The 13,490-nt window shown below is 42.9% G+C and overlaps 1 protein-coding gene across 6 annotated transcripts in view; it reads right to left on the bottom strand.

Moving 5' to 3' along the window:
- shank3a (SH3 and multiple ankyrin repeat domains 3a) overlaps positions 1-13,490 on the bottom strand; it is a 1,110,717-nt gene that overhangs the window by 1,052,649 nt on the left and 44,578 nt on the right. Inside the window, exon 1 of one of the 6 annotated variants that reach the window (XM_063072947.1) lies at positions 9,233-9,322. The exons of the other annotated variants lie outside the window; for them this stretch is intronic. The gene's annotated coding sequence lies outside the window, so the exon portion shown is untranslated. Of the gene's footprint in view, positions 1-9,232; positions 9,323-13,490 lie in introns of those variants that run through there. 6 annotated transcript variants of the gene reach the window in all.

The raw sequence follows: 13,490 nt of genomic DNA, 5'->3' as shown, positions 1-13,490 counted from the left end.
GTGATGCAAACAAGATACAGGGATAGTAGTTTGTCTCCCAGGAGCCAGAGTCCATGATGTTTCTGGATGCGAACACAATATCTTGAAAAGAAAAGGTGACCAGCCGGAAACCCTGTACATATTGGTACCATTGACATAGACAGAAAAAGGGAGGAGGTCCTGAAAAAAGAATGCAGGGATTTAGGCACTAAGCTGAGAAGCAGGACCTCAAGGGTAGTAATCTTGGGATTACTGCCTGTGCCATGCAACAGTAAGCATAGGAATAGAAAGAGGAGGCAAATAAATGTGTGGTTGTAGAATTGGAGCAGGGGGCAGGGATTCAGATTTCTGGATCATTGGGACCTCTTCTGAGGCAGGTGGGACGTGTGCAAAAGGGATAGGTTGCACTTGAATCTGAAGGGAACTAATATTCTTGCCGGCAGTTTTGCAAGAACTGTCTGGAATTGTTTAAACTAATATGGCAGGGGGATGGGAACCAGTAAGATAGAGCTGAGGATGAGCCAGCAAGTTTACAAGTAGATGATGGGTGTAACATGAATGTAAGGAAGGACAAGCCAATGATTGGGTACAAATGTAGACAGAACTAGAAGAGTTAAATTGTACCACAGAAGCAAAATTCAAAAGCACGAAGAATGCAGGACTAAAGGAGTTGTATTTAAATGCGCGTAGCATTCAGAATAAGGTGGATGAACATGTGGCGCAATTAGAGGTTGCTTGGTATGCCGTTGTGAGCATCACTGAGTCGTGGCTGAAAGAAGGCTACACTTGGGAGCTTAACATCAAAGGACATACTTTGTATTGAAAGGACAAACAGGAAGGCATAGGTAGTGGTGTGGCTCTGGTGGTAAGAGACGGAATTTACATCTTTAGAAAAAGGTGACATAAGGTCAAAGAATGTTGGATCTTTGTGGGTGGAATTAAGAAACTGCAAGTCATAATGGGAGTCATATATAGGCCTCCAAAATGGTAGCCAAGGTGTAGGGTTGCAATTGCAAAGGGAGCTGGAAAAGGTATGTAATAAGGATAATAACACAATTGCAATGGGGGACTTCAATATGCAAGGGAATTGGGAAAATCAGGTTGGTGTCAGATTGTAAGAGAGGGAATTTGTTGAATACCTATGGGATGGCTTTTTAGAGCAGCTTGTGCTTGAGCCTACTCAGGGAAAGGCTATCTCAGATCAGGTGTTGTGTAATAACCTAGATGTTATTAGCGAGTTTAATGTAGAGGAACCCTTAGGAGGCAGTGATCATTATATGGTTGAATTCATACTGCAATTTGAGAGAGAGAAGCATAAGTCACATGTATCGGTATCGCAATAGAATAAAGGGAATTACAGAGGCATGAGAGAGGAGCTTGGCCAGGTGGACTGAAGGAGGATACTGATGGGGATGATGGCAGAACAGAGGTGGCTGAAGTTTCTGGGAATAGTTCACAAGGCGCAAGATAGATATGTACCACAGAGGAAGTTCTCAAATGGCAGAGGTAGGCAACCATGGCTGACCAAGGAAGTTAAGGACGGCATAAAAGCCAAGGAAAGGGCATATAAGGTAGCAAAAGTGAGTGGGAAGTTAGATAATTGGGAAGCTTTTCAAAATCCAACAAAAGGCAACTGAAAAAACTATAAGAAGGGAAAACATGAAATATGAGGGCATACTAGCCAATAATATAAAGCTGGATACCGAAAGTTTTTTTCAGTTACATAAAGAGTAAAAAGGAAGTGAGAGCTGATATTGGACCGCTGGTAAATGATGCTGGTGACGGAGTAATGTGAGACAAAGAAACGGCAGAAGAACTTAATGGGTACTTTGCATTCGTCTTCACTGTGGAAGACTCTAGCAGTGTGCCAGTTGTCTGTGAGCGTCAGAGAGCAGGAGTGAGTGACATTGCGGAATTGATAGCTTTGTGACGAAGTTTGCAGATGATACCACGATAGGTGCAGGGGTAGGCAGTGCTGAGGAAGCAATGCGATTGCAGCTGGACTAGTTGAGTCTGTGGTAAAGAAGGCAAATGCAATGTTGGCATTTATTTAAACATAGAACATAGAACAGTACAGCACAGTACAGGCCCTTTGGCCCACAAGGTTGTGCCGACCCTCAAACCCTGCCTCCCATATAAGCCCCCACCTTAAATTCCTCCATATACCTGTCTGGTAGTCTCTTAAACTTCACTAGTGTATCTGCTTCCACCACTGACTCAGGCAGTGCATTCCACGCACCAACCACTCTCTGAGTAAAAAACCTTCCTCTAATATCCCCCTTGAACTTCCCACCCCTTACCTTAAAGCCATGTCCTCTTGTATTGAGCAGTGGTGCCCTGGGGAAGAGCCGCTGGCTATCCACTCTATCTATTCCTCTTATTATCTTGTACACCTCTATCGTGTCTCCTCTCATCCTCCTTCTCTCCAAAGAGTAAAGCCCTAGTTCCTTTAATCTCTGATCATAATGCATACTCTCTAAACCAGGCAGCCTCCTGGTAAATCTCGTCTGTACCCTTTCCAATGCTTCCACATCCTTCCTATATCAAGAGGAATAAAATATGAAAAGTAAAGAGATAATGCTGAGGCTTTACAAGAATCTAGTCAGGCCATACTTGGAGTACTGTCAACAGTTTTGAGCCCCATATTTCAGAAAGGATGTACATTTGGAGCCCAGTCCGGGGGAGGTCCATGAGGATGATTCTGGGAATGAAGGGGTTCACGTATGCGTAGTGTTTGGCAGCTTTGGATCTGTAGTCTCTGGAATTTAGAAGAATGCAGAAGCATTTCATTGAAACCTACCAAATGTTGAAAGGACCAGATAGGGTGAACGTGGAGAGGAAGTTTCCTGTGGTGGGAATATCCAGAACTAGCGGGCACTGCCTCAAAATTGAGCAGCGACCTTTTCGAACAGAGGTAAGGAGGAATTCTTTTAGCCAGAGAGTAGTGAATCTGTGGAATGCTCTGCTACAGACTGTGGTGGAGGCCAAGTCCATGCGTATATTTAAAGTGAAAGTTGATCATTTCTTGATTGGTCAGGGCATCAAAGGATATGGCGAGAAGGCAGGTGTATGGGGTTGAGTGGGATCTGAGATCAGCCATGATGGAATGGCAGAGCAGACTCGATGGGCTGAATGGCCTAATTCTGCACCAATGACTTATGGTCTTATTAAGTATCCCCATCACCTAGGACATGCCCTCTTCTTATTACTATCATGAAGGAGGAGTCAAGAACCCTGAAAACACACACTCAATGTTTAGGAACTGCTTCTACCTCTCCATCATCAGATTTCTGAAAGGACAATGATCCCATGATCACTGCCTCAGAATTTGTGGTCTCTCTTCGTACCGTTTAATTAATTTCATTTTTTAAACATACATTTCTTATTATAAATTATTGTATATTTTATGTATTGCATTGAACTACTGCTGAAAAACAACAAATGTCTCGACATATTTCAGTGATATTGCACCAGATTCTTTTCCTACAACTCTTTTATTGCATTAAAGCATTGCTCAGCTCTGCTCCTTCCCTTTTACCTACATCCCTTCCCATTCCCCCCCCCCCCCAACAACAAACAAAGTTCTTTCCTGAATTGCCTTAAAATCTGTATTCTCTGTTTCTTGTCACAGGAAGTTTCACATTATTGATTGAAACCTTTCATTACTTTGAAATATCAAATCTTCCCTCAACCTCTCCAGCTTCCTTATCCTGCCTAAATGAGTGAAGTTCCTATTTCTGTCCCCATTTCTGTGTGGAGAATGGCACATAAAGAAAGACAATGTAAGATTTTAAAATAGCATAGGAAACAGACTCAGTGTAAAAGGAATGTTGGAAACACACAACATGAATTTAGAAGGAGACAGGAAACAGGCCCGTGATTTTAAATAAGTATTTGGATTAAATAATCTTCTAGTAAATTTAAAATAAATATACTGGTATAAGTAACTTTTTTTATTAGTCTTCGTTAATATGTTGAGATTTAATCAAAATGTCAAGGAATGGAATTTAAATTCTTAGTTAATTAGGGAGTTTAAGATGCTTCTCCTGTCCCAGATGCAACTCTTCAAGGACTAGATGGGCAAGTTTGTTTTCTCTCAAACAGAAAAGGCCAAGAGGAAACTTAACAGAGATGTATAAAATCATGAGGGCCCAGACCGAGTAAAGAGTAAGAATCCATTTCACTTCCTGAGTGGCACAGATTTGATTTTGTAGATAGAGGAGAGATGAGGAATGCTTTCTTCACCCACCCAGCAGACAGTACAGTTTGAAACTCACTGCCTGATGGTGACTAGAGGCAGACACCCTCATTATATTTAAACGATACTTGGATGTGTACCTGAACAGCCCTGCAATGTGGGCTAAGGTGGGCAGTCCTTGTTCAACCAACTGAGTCAGATGGTCTCCTGCTTCATATATTTTTTACGAGAGTCTCCAATTCAAAACTTTGGGCAAAAGTCTCCACACATGAGAAATCTGATACTTTTATGCATAAAATATTATAAAAGTCTTATGCATTCACCACTCTCCCAAAGTCTTAATTCATTTTAAATGAGAAATACTAGTCTTAATATCAAACATGCTTTTGATCAAAATCTTGAAACTGATAAATGAATTTCTAAGACCAAAGAGCAATTAAGTCCAAATGCTCCACAAGATTTGAAGGCATGTTGGTTTGAATCTTTTCAACTTTGTCTGTGATTTTGTGCCTCCTCCATTGGTATACGTGCTGGGAATTTTTTTCTGTGTCCAGGTTCTGCTCTGTCTTTCATTGAAAGAATGATAGAACTATGTAAAGAGAGATTAACTCAGCACCCAAGCTCTTCTGTGTGTGCGTGTGTGTACACTGCAGTCCAATATGTAGATGACAACGGCATCATAGTTCATTCTGAGGAGGATCTGCAGTGCATCATGGATCATGGATCCTTTTGCCCGAGCATACAAGCTCCCGGGACTCGATCTAAACATCAAGAAAACCCAAGTCCTGCACCAACCTGCTACAGATCAAGCTCCTAAACCTCCAACCATCCAAATTGACAACATCCCTCTGGAGAATGCTGATCATTTCCCATCTCTTTCTTCAAGAGCCAACATTGACCTTGAAATAAATTGCAGAATAGGCCGTGGGAGTAGAACTTCTGTCAGACTGAGAAAGAGGGTTTTTGAAGATTGGGATATCAAGACCAACACTACGCTTCTGTTCCATAAAACTATCATTCTCCCCTCCTTGCTAGGTGGAGCGGAGTCATGGACAACATACAGCAGGCACACAAAATACCCAGAAACTTACCATCAAAGATGCCTCCAAAAGTTTCTGAGAGATAGCTGGAAGAACAGGTGTACTAACTCTAGCGTCCTGGAGGACACTAACGTTAACTCCACGGCCACAATCGTGACTCAGCACCAATCGCGACGGGTCGGCCAAACCTTCCAAGTGCCTGCCTCCCGTCTTGGAAAACAACTCCTGTTTGGCCAACTCAAGGATGCAAAGCGCACTCCTGGAGGGCAGATAAAGTGGTTTAAGGACAATATCAAGACCGTCCAGAGGAAGTGCCACATCAACCTGAATGGATGGGAGAAATTCGCACCGGAGAGGAAAAGCTGGAGAAGGACTGTCTGTGAGGTGACTGCATAGCTCGAAGAATACCTCCACCGTCCCACTGAGACTAAGCTGCTTCATAGTAAGGAGAGACTGAGAAAGTCCCAACCAGCTACACCCACCATCACCTCAATGACCTACACCTGCCAACACTGCAATAGGACTTCTGGGTCACATAGAACATAGAATAGTACAGCACAGTACAGGCCCTTCAGCCCACAATGTTGTGCCGACCCTCAAACCCTGCCTCCCATATACCCCCCCCACCTTAAATTCCTCCTTATACCTGTCTAGTAGTCTCTTAAATTTCACGGATCAGCCTCCTCAGTCATCTCAAGACCCACAAGTGACCAGATCAATTACCAGGAAACGAATCATGCTCGACTACAAGTGATTGCTGATGATGGGGTCGCAACAGTGTTAGGAATCTTTGTTGTATTTCTACCACCACTGTTCATGCCATAGTGTTCAATGGATGATCGTAAAGAGATTCCATACTCCCCCACCCACCAACCTCTCCCCTCACTTGTCCTCACCTATTACCTTCCAGTTTGGACTCCTCCCCCCCACCCCCACCTTCCTATTCTGGCTCCTTCCCCCTTCTGTGCCAGTTCTGATGAGGGTCTTGGCCTGAAAAGTTGACTGTTTATTCCCCCCCCATAGGTGCTGCCTGGGCAGCAGAGTTCTTCCAGCAATGTGTGAGTGTTACTCTGGACTTCCAGCATCTGCCTTTAGTACAGGGAGTTTTCCTCTGTGGATAACCGTTGCTGCACCGGCTTGGAAGTGTTTGATAAAACTGTATTCCACAACTTCTCCCTTGCACTTGCCCTGCATGTTTGCTTTGCTGGAATAGGCTTTTCAAGAGCAAGGGTCACAGGGTCAGGGGAGAGTGGGAGGAATCTGATAAACCTTGACTTTGTCTGTTTGCTGGGACAATGTTAAGGGAGCTTCACTCTGTAGCTACCCCAATGTTTTATCTGTCTAGGGATTACCTGTATTTGTCACATGTAGATCGAAACATACCGTGAAATGCATCAATTGTGTCAAATCTGATTAGCGAGGATGGTACTGGGGGCACTGCGCAGGATTCGCCTCTCTTCCAGCGTCAACATAGCGCGCTCACAAAACACGAATCCTATCTGTACATCTTTGGAATGTGAGAGGAAACTGGAGCATGGGGAAAATGCAGGTGGTCGTGGAGAGAATGTACAAATTCCTTACAGACAGTGGCATGGATTGAAGCCCTATCTTCCAGCTCATGCTGTAAAAGTGCTACACTAACCACTCGGCTGCTGTGCTGCTCATAGGGATAGAAATGTAGATGGAAATTGAATCTATCCATTTCTATCCTCATGGTTTTGATCCCAGTATAAAGCTCCAAAGGCTTCCTGGCTGCAACAAGAGTGAAGCCAGCAGGGGAGTGACTCATGGACCTGTGGGAGTGCATCTTCTGCTGTACAATATGCTTGGTACTTGGTGTAGATATTCTGGTGACAGCCAGCCTGGTGCATGTAAAAATTCCTCCCCCTCCTCGGGAATCAGTCCCAAAACCTCAGTTATTTCCTCCTACAGCTTTGCCGCTTTTCCAGTGAGCAACCTGACAGCATCAGGGTAGAAGGAAAATTAATAGGCAAGAAATCTGTTTGCATGTAAACCAAACATGTGACGTGCAGGCCCCTCAACCTGACAGCATCAGGGTAGAAGGAACATTAATAGGCAAGAAATCTGTTCGCACTTAAACCGAACATGTGACGTACAGGCCACCCATGCCTGCACTTTCTTGTGACACTCACAAATTTCTGCGTGTTTCTCATACAACGAATTGTTCACTTCACTTGCAACAGAAGCACTGCGTGTTGTGCATGAGCCACCAGTTACCCATGCCTGCACTGCTAAAGGGGAGGTGTTCATTGTTTCCAACAACAGCCAGAAGTAACTTCACAGATAAGGAGTACCCAGAGCAATCATATCAGGCCTGAAACTGCACTCTGTGGCCACTTTATTCCCATACATCTGCTCATTAATACAAATACCTAATCGGTCAATCACATGGCAGCAACTTAATGCATAAAATTATGCAGATGTAGTCAAGAGGATTAGTTGTTCAGACCAAACATCAAAATGGGGAAGAAGTGTGATCTCAGTGACTTAGACCATGGAATGATTGCTGGTGCCAGACGGGGTGGTTTGAGTATCTCAGAAACTGCTCATCTCTTGGGATTATCACACACAACAGTCTCTAGAGTTTACGGAGAATGGTGCAAAAGAACAAAAAAATGTCCAGTGGTTCAAGCTGACAGGAAGGTGACATTAACTCAAATAACCACTGGTATGCAGAAAAACAGCTCCGAACTCCCAACTCATTGAACTTTGAAGTGGAGGGGCTACAGCAGCAGAAGATCACAAACATACAGAAACATTCTCAGTGGTCACTTTATTAGATGCCTCCTGTACCTAATAAAGTGGCCACTGTATGTAGATATAACAACCTGCTTTTTAAACTTTGGTCTGGTAATACTTGACAAACACCAGGAAGAATGCTTAGCAGACTCAGAGGTCCAGGAAGCTGTCCACATTAAAGCATCAATTTCTAGCAGATCACACTTGCACCAGAAGAGAAAGACCAGTAAGCACTTGACTAAAGACTGCACAACTACAGTCACACCCTGCTCCGTATCTCCAGTTCCTCATGACAACCCTTATCAAGTGTTCAACATTCATATATGCCAGCACAAGTTCTCACATCCAAGCACACCGGGTACTAACCAATACAAATCAGGCAGGTCACAGCTGAGAGACAACTCCATATTAATGGCAGCCAAGGTTGTCAAAAAATCCTCAGTATGAGCAGAGTTCTTTCACAGATTACTGCAATATTGATGTTGAGATGCATTGTCTTAACCAGGTACTGAATAATCAGAAAGCTTGTCTGAAGTATATATCCTGTAGAAAATAAATAGATTCGCGATAGGAGGCAATCTTATCCAGCAAGAATTAACACATTCTGAAGAGGAGGTGACTAGTACTTCAGTAAGGGCCACTGCCTTCAGGAAAAGAAAGCCATCACCTTCTGGAGATGAAGTGTGAACCCCAAAGCAAGTCAAAACTATCCAGAGAGGAAGATGCTCTATTCCAGTAACAGTCAGAAAGTTCACACCGGTGAGAGGGTAGGATCCACTGAGAGTTGGCTCAGAAGAGAGGTATACCCTGTGAAAAGTCAACACTTTCAACAGACTGATTATGAAATTAGGGTAGCTGCACGCACATGTACACACACACGTACACACACACACACACACAAAACAGCAGAGATAACATCAGAGCTGGATGCACAGACATAAACAGTGAAAACTATAAAATGGAATACCTGTCCAGCTGCCAGTAATAATTTAAGGTTTACCAAGGGCATGGATGGTACTGGCCATAGTCCATATGGTTAAGAATTTCCACCCACACCACTCTACCCTCCTGCCCAACTCCCCACCCCATGACTCGCTCACTCTCTCCCTTTTCAGAGTGGATGAGCAGGCTGTCTGCATGTACATCAAACCTCATACGACAGGAATGGATGACTAACTCACTGAGAGAAGCCGCGATTAAAATAAATTTGAAGGGCACTTCGAGAACAATATCCCCTCACCAGACCCATGCTCACCTCAAACCTACTGACACGCACATATCAAAGAAAATCATTCTTCCAATTACTTGTTCATTCTCCCTTCTGTTTCTGGCTTTTGTTATTTTGACTATTTTCTTTTAAGTGCTGATGACATCATTTGCTGAAGGCGGTTTGGAGAATTTCCTGAACATTTTGAATGCAAGGGAGGGGGAGTTAAAAATCACAGTAAGATGAAACTAGACTCCATTTAATAATTGCTGTCCATCTCCCAAAGAGTTGTGCATATCCCAGCCACCGACACTCCAGCCAATAGCAATTGGACATTTTCTGGGCATAAAGGTCCAGATCAGGGAGCCTTCCTTCTGTCATTGAAATGCCAGTCATATTTAGTCAGTTTTTGTTCTAGCATTGGTCTCAATATCCTTTCCAAAACTGGTCAGAAACAGGCTGGTGAAGGCCTTTATAAGCTCTGATCAGCATTTCCAGTTACAGATCAATCAAAATTATCCTCAACTGATAGAGCTGTAAACAGCCATAACTGGGGTATGTGTAAGCACTTCTCCTGTCTTATTGTGACATCTAGCAGCCTGGGATTGATGCCTCCCTATCACTTTATGTTCTGTTCCATCTCGTCCAGAGTCTGTTAGTTGTCCTCTGCAGGTCTGACAGGGCAGTAGTAGTAGGGGCCCTGGACCAATGACCCAGAGGCATGAGATGAGCCTCGCCATCTAGGGAATTTAAAGTAATTAAATAGAACATAGAACAGTACAGCACGTGAACAAGCCCTTTGGCCCATAATGATGTGCCATACTAATTAAATTAGAAATCAAATGTCCAACTAAAGTAATCCTTTCTGCCTACACAAAGTCTATATCCTTTCATTTCCTGCACATTTACCTGCATATGTAAGAACCCCTTGAATTCCTCTATCATATTTCCTTCTGCCCCACCCCTGGCAGTGCATTCTGGGCTCCCCACAACATTGTACATATCTCCTTTGAATTTACCCCCTCTCACCTTAAATGCGTGCCCTCTAGTGTGGGGCATTTCAACCCTGGTAGAAAAATCCACTCTATCAATACCGCTCCCAATCTTATAGACCTCTATCATATCTCACCTCAGCCTCTGCCGGCCTGGAGAAAACAACCCAAGTTTTCTCTCCTCATAACACATGATATTTTATCCAGAGAGCAATCCCAGTAAATCTTTTCTGCACCTTCTCCAAAGCCTTGACATCCTTCTAAGAATGGGTGACCAGAACCGAAGCAATACTCCAGATGCAGCCAGACTAAAGTTTTAAAAGCTACATCACAACTTTCTGACTTTTTAACTCAATTCCTTAATTAGTAAAGCCAAGCATGCCAGCAGCTTTCTTTACCACCCTGTCAACCTGTATAGCTACTTCCAAGGAGCTATGGATTCAAACCCCTAAGATCCCTGTGCACATATACAGTGTTAAGGGTCTTGTTATTAAGAGTATACTGTTCCTTTACATTTGATTATGCAAAGTACAACACTTCACAATTGGCCAAGTTAAAATCTATCTGCCATTTTCCCGCCCAAGTGATCTACATCTATCTCCCTATATTCTTTGACAGTCCAGAACACCAATATTTGTATTGTCTAAAAACTTACCAAGCTACCTATCTATGTATATTTTCATCCAGGTCATGCAAGAATCCCTGCAGAATACCACTAGTCACAGACCTCCAGCCAGAGTATGTCCCATCTGTCTTCAATGGGTAAGCTAATTCTGAATCCAAATGGGCAATTCACATGGATCCCATGCATTTTAATCTTCTGATTGAGCCTCCCATGAAAGATCTTGTCAAAAGCCTTACTAAAGCTCATGAAGACAACATCCACAGCTCTACTTTCATCAATCACTTTTGTCATTGCCTTCAAAAACTCAATAATGTTAGTACAACATGGCTGTCTCACACAAAGCTATGTGGACTGCCCCTAATTAGGCCATGGTTTTCCAATTGCTTATATATCCTGTCGAGTAACTTCCCTGGAAGAAGGCAGGAGAATGGGGTTGAGGGGTATAATAAATCAGCCATAATAGAATGGCAGAGCGGTCTTAATGCGCCAAATGGCTACTTCTGCTCCTATGTCTTATGGTATATCAGTGACTCGAGATTCACCAATCTGCAGCTCCCTTCTTGAGTAAAGGAACAACATTAATCAGAATCAGGTTCATTATCACCATGAAATTTGTTAGCTACTTGACAGTCCTCCAGGAACATGCCTGTGGCTACAGAGCACCAAATATCTTGGTGAAGACCCCAACAATTTTATCTCTTCCTTCTCTCAATAACTTGGGTTATATCCCATCTGGCGCTGGAAACTCATCCACCTTAATGTTCTCTGAGAGTCACAACATTTAATTCCTTATCTCAAAATGCCATTCAAATTAACATGCCTCCTTCACGTACTTCTCCTTGGTAAATAGTGATGCAAAGTACTCATTTAGTACCTTACACATATTCTCCACCTTCAAGGAACATGTTCTCTCCCTTATCTGTGAGTGGTCCTATCTACTCCTTTGTTATCCTTTTGCTCCTGATATACAGTATGTATAGAATGCCTTGGATTCTCTTTAATCCTACTTACCAAAGACGTTTCATGGCCCTTCCTGAATCCCCTATTTCCCTCTTGGGTTCTTTTCTGGCTTCTTTATAATCTTCAAGGTCTTTGTTTGATTTTAACTTCTTAATCCTTACCTACACTTCCTTTCTCTCCTTGATTAAATACACTACCTCTCTTGATACCCAAGGTGCCCATGCCTTGACATCTTTGTCCTTCACAAAGTGCTGAAGGAACTCAGCAGGCCAGGAAACATCTATGCAAAAGAGTACAGTTGATGTTTCAGGTAGAGACATTGACCATACTTCTTTCCGTAGATGCTGCCTGGCCTTCTGAGTTGCTCCACCATTTTGTGTGTGTTGCTTTGGATTTCCAGTATCTGCAGATTTTCTCATGTGAATCTTTGTCCTTCTTTCATATTGGAACATACCTGTACTGTAATCTATGCAGTTAATATTTAAACACCCTCCACATGTTAAATATGGACTTCTCCAAAAAACAACTGCTCCCGGTTAACTCTCCCTAGTTGCTGTATGATACTCTCATAATTGCCTTGCTCCAATTTAATAGCCTCCCACGAGGTCCTTACTTATCCTGATCTATAGCCATATTAAAACTTAATGAGTTACTGTTCCCTAACTGTTCTCAGGGTCACTTACACTATGCCATGTCTAATCTAGCCCCTCTTCTTGTTGGACTATCTACATATTGATTTAAGAACCCCCCCCCCCCGCCACCTCCCTGATGCACCTAAATCTCATATACTGCTGGGGGGCGGGGGGTGGTCGAGCCTATATTCGGGAAGGTGAAGTCACCAATTGAAATAAATCTGGAATATTTGGAAAGCAAGCAGCTTCAGTTGTAACAGCAATCATGAAACCACAACATTATCTATGATCTGCTATCATTGCCACATTGGGTTTATCTATGATTTCTAACCAAATGTGGTTGGCTTTTAATCTCCTCAATTTATGGGCTATTACAGAAAATATCATCTGCTGGCATTGCCCAAGGTGTCCACAACCCTTGGCAAAATAAATTGAACAGAACAACTCTGGGCCTATATATGACCTCTTCCATCTTGAAACTCAAAAAACATTCTTCGAAAACACGGTTTCATAGCCTCTTCCAGTTCCTACTCATTACTCGGTTAATGACAGGATCCAGTCATACATACCCCCGCCAGTTCCTCTTGAGTTAACACCCAGTCCATTAATTTTGGACATTTCCTTTTCCTGTTTTGGCAGCTTGATTTGGGCAAGTAACATCATTGAACTAGATCTCTATGATGAAGGCAGTTCCTACTATATTATGTTTCAACCAGTACTTGGAGTATCTGATCAGTTTTGGGCCCCTTATCTAAAAAAAAATTATGCTAGATTTGGAGACGGTTCAGAGGAGATTCACGAGAATGATTACAGGAGTGAAAGAGTTAATATACAGTATGAGGAGTGCTTGATAGCTCTGTGCCTGTACTTGCTGGAGTTTAGAAGAATAAGGAGGAACCTTATTGAATATTGAAAAGCTTAGACAGAGTGGATGAGGAGAGGATATTTCTTATAGTGGGAGAGTCTAGGACCAGAGGGCACAGCCTCAGAACAGAGATGAGGAATTTCATTAGCCATAGGGCAGTGAATCTGTGGAATTCATTGTCACAGATGGCTGTGGAGACAAAGTCATTGGGTATATTTAAAGTGGAGGTTGA

Source organism: Mobula hypostoma, chromosome 20 (genome assembly GCF_963921235.1).
Source record: "Mobula hypostoma chromosome 20, sMobHyp1.1, whole genome shotgun sequence".
Lineage (NCBI taxonomy): Eukaryota > Metazoa > Chordata > Chondrichthyes > Myliobatiformes > Myliobatidae > Mobula > Mobula hypostoma.
This window is presented reverse-complemented; position numbering and strand designations above follow the sequence as displayed.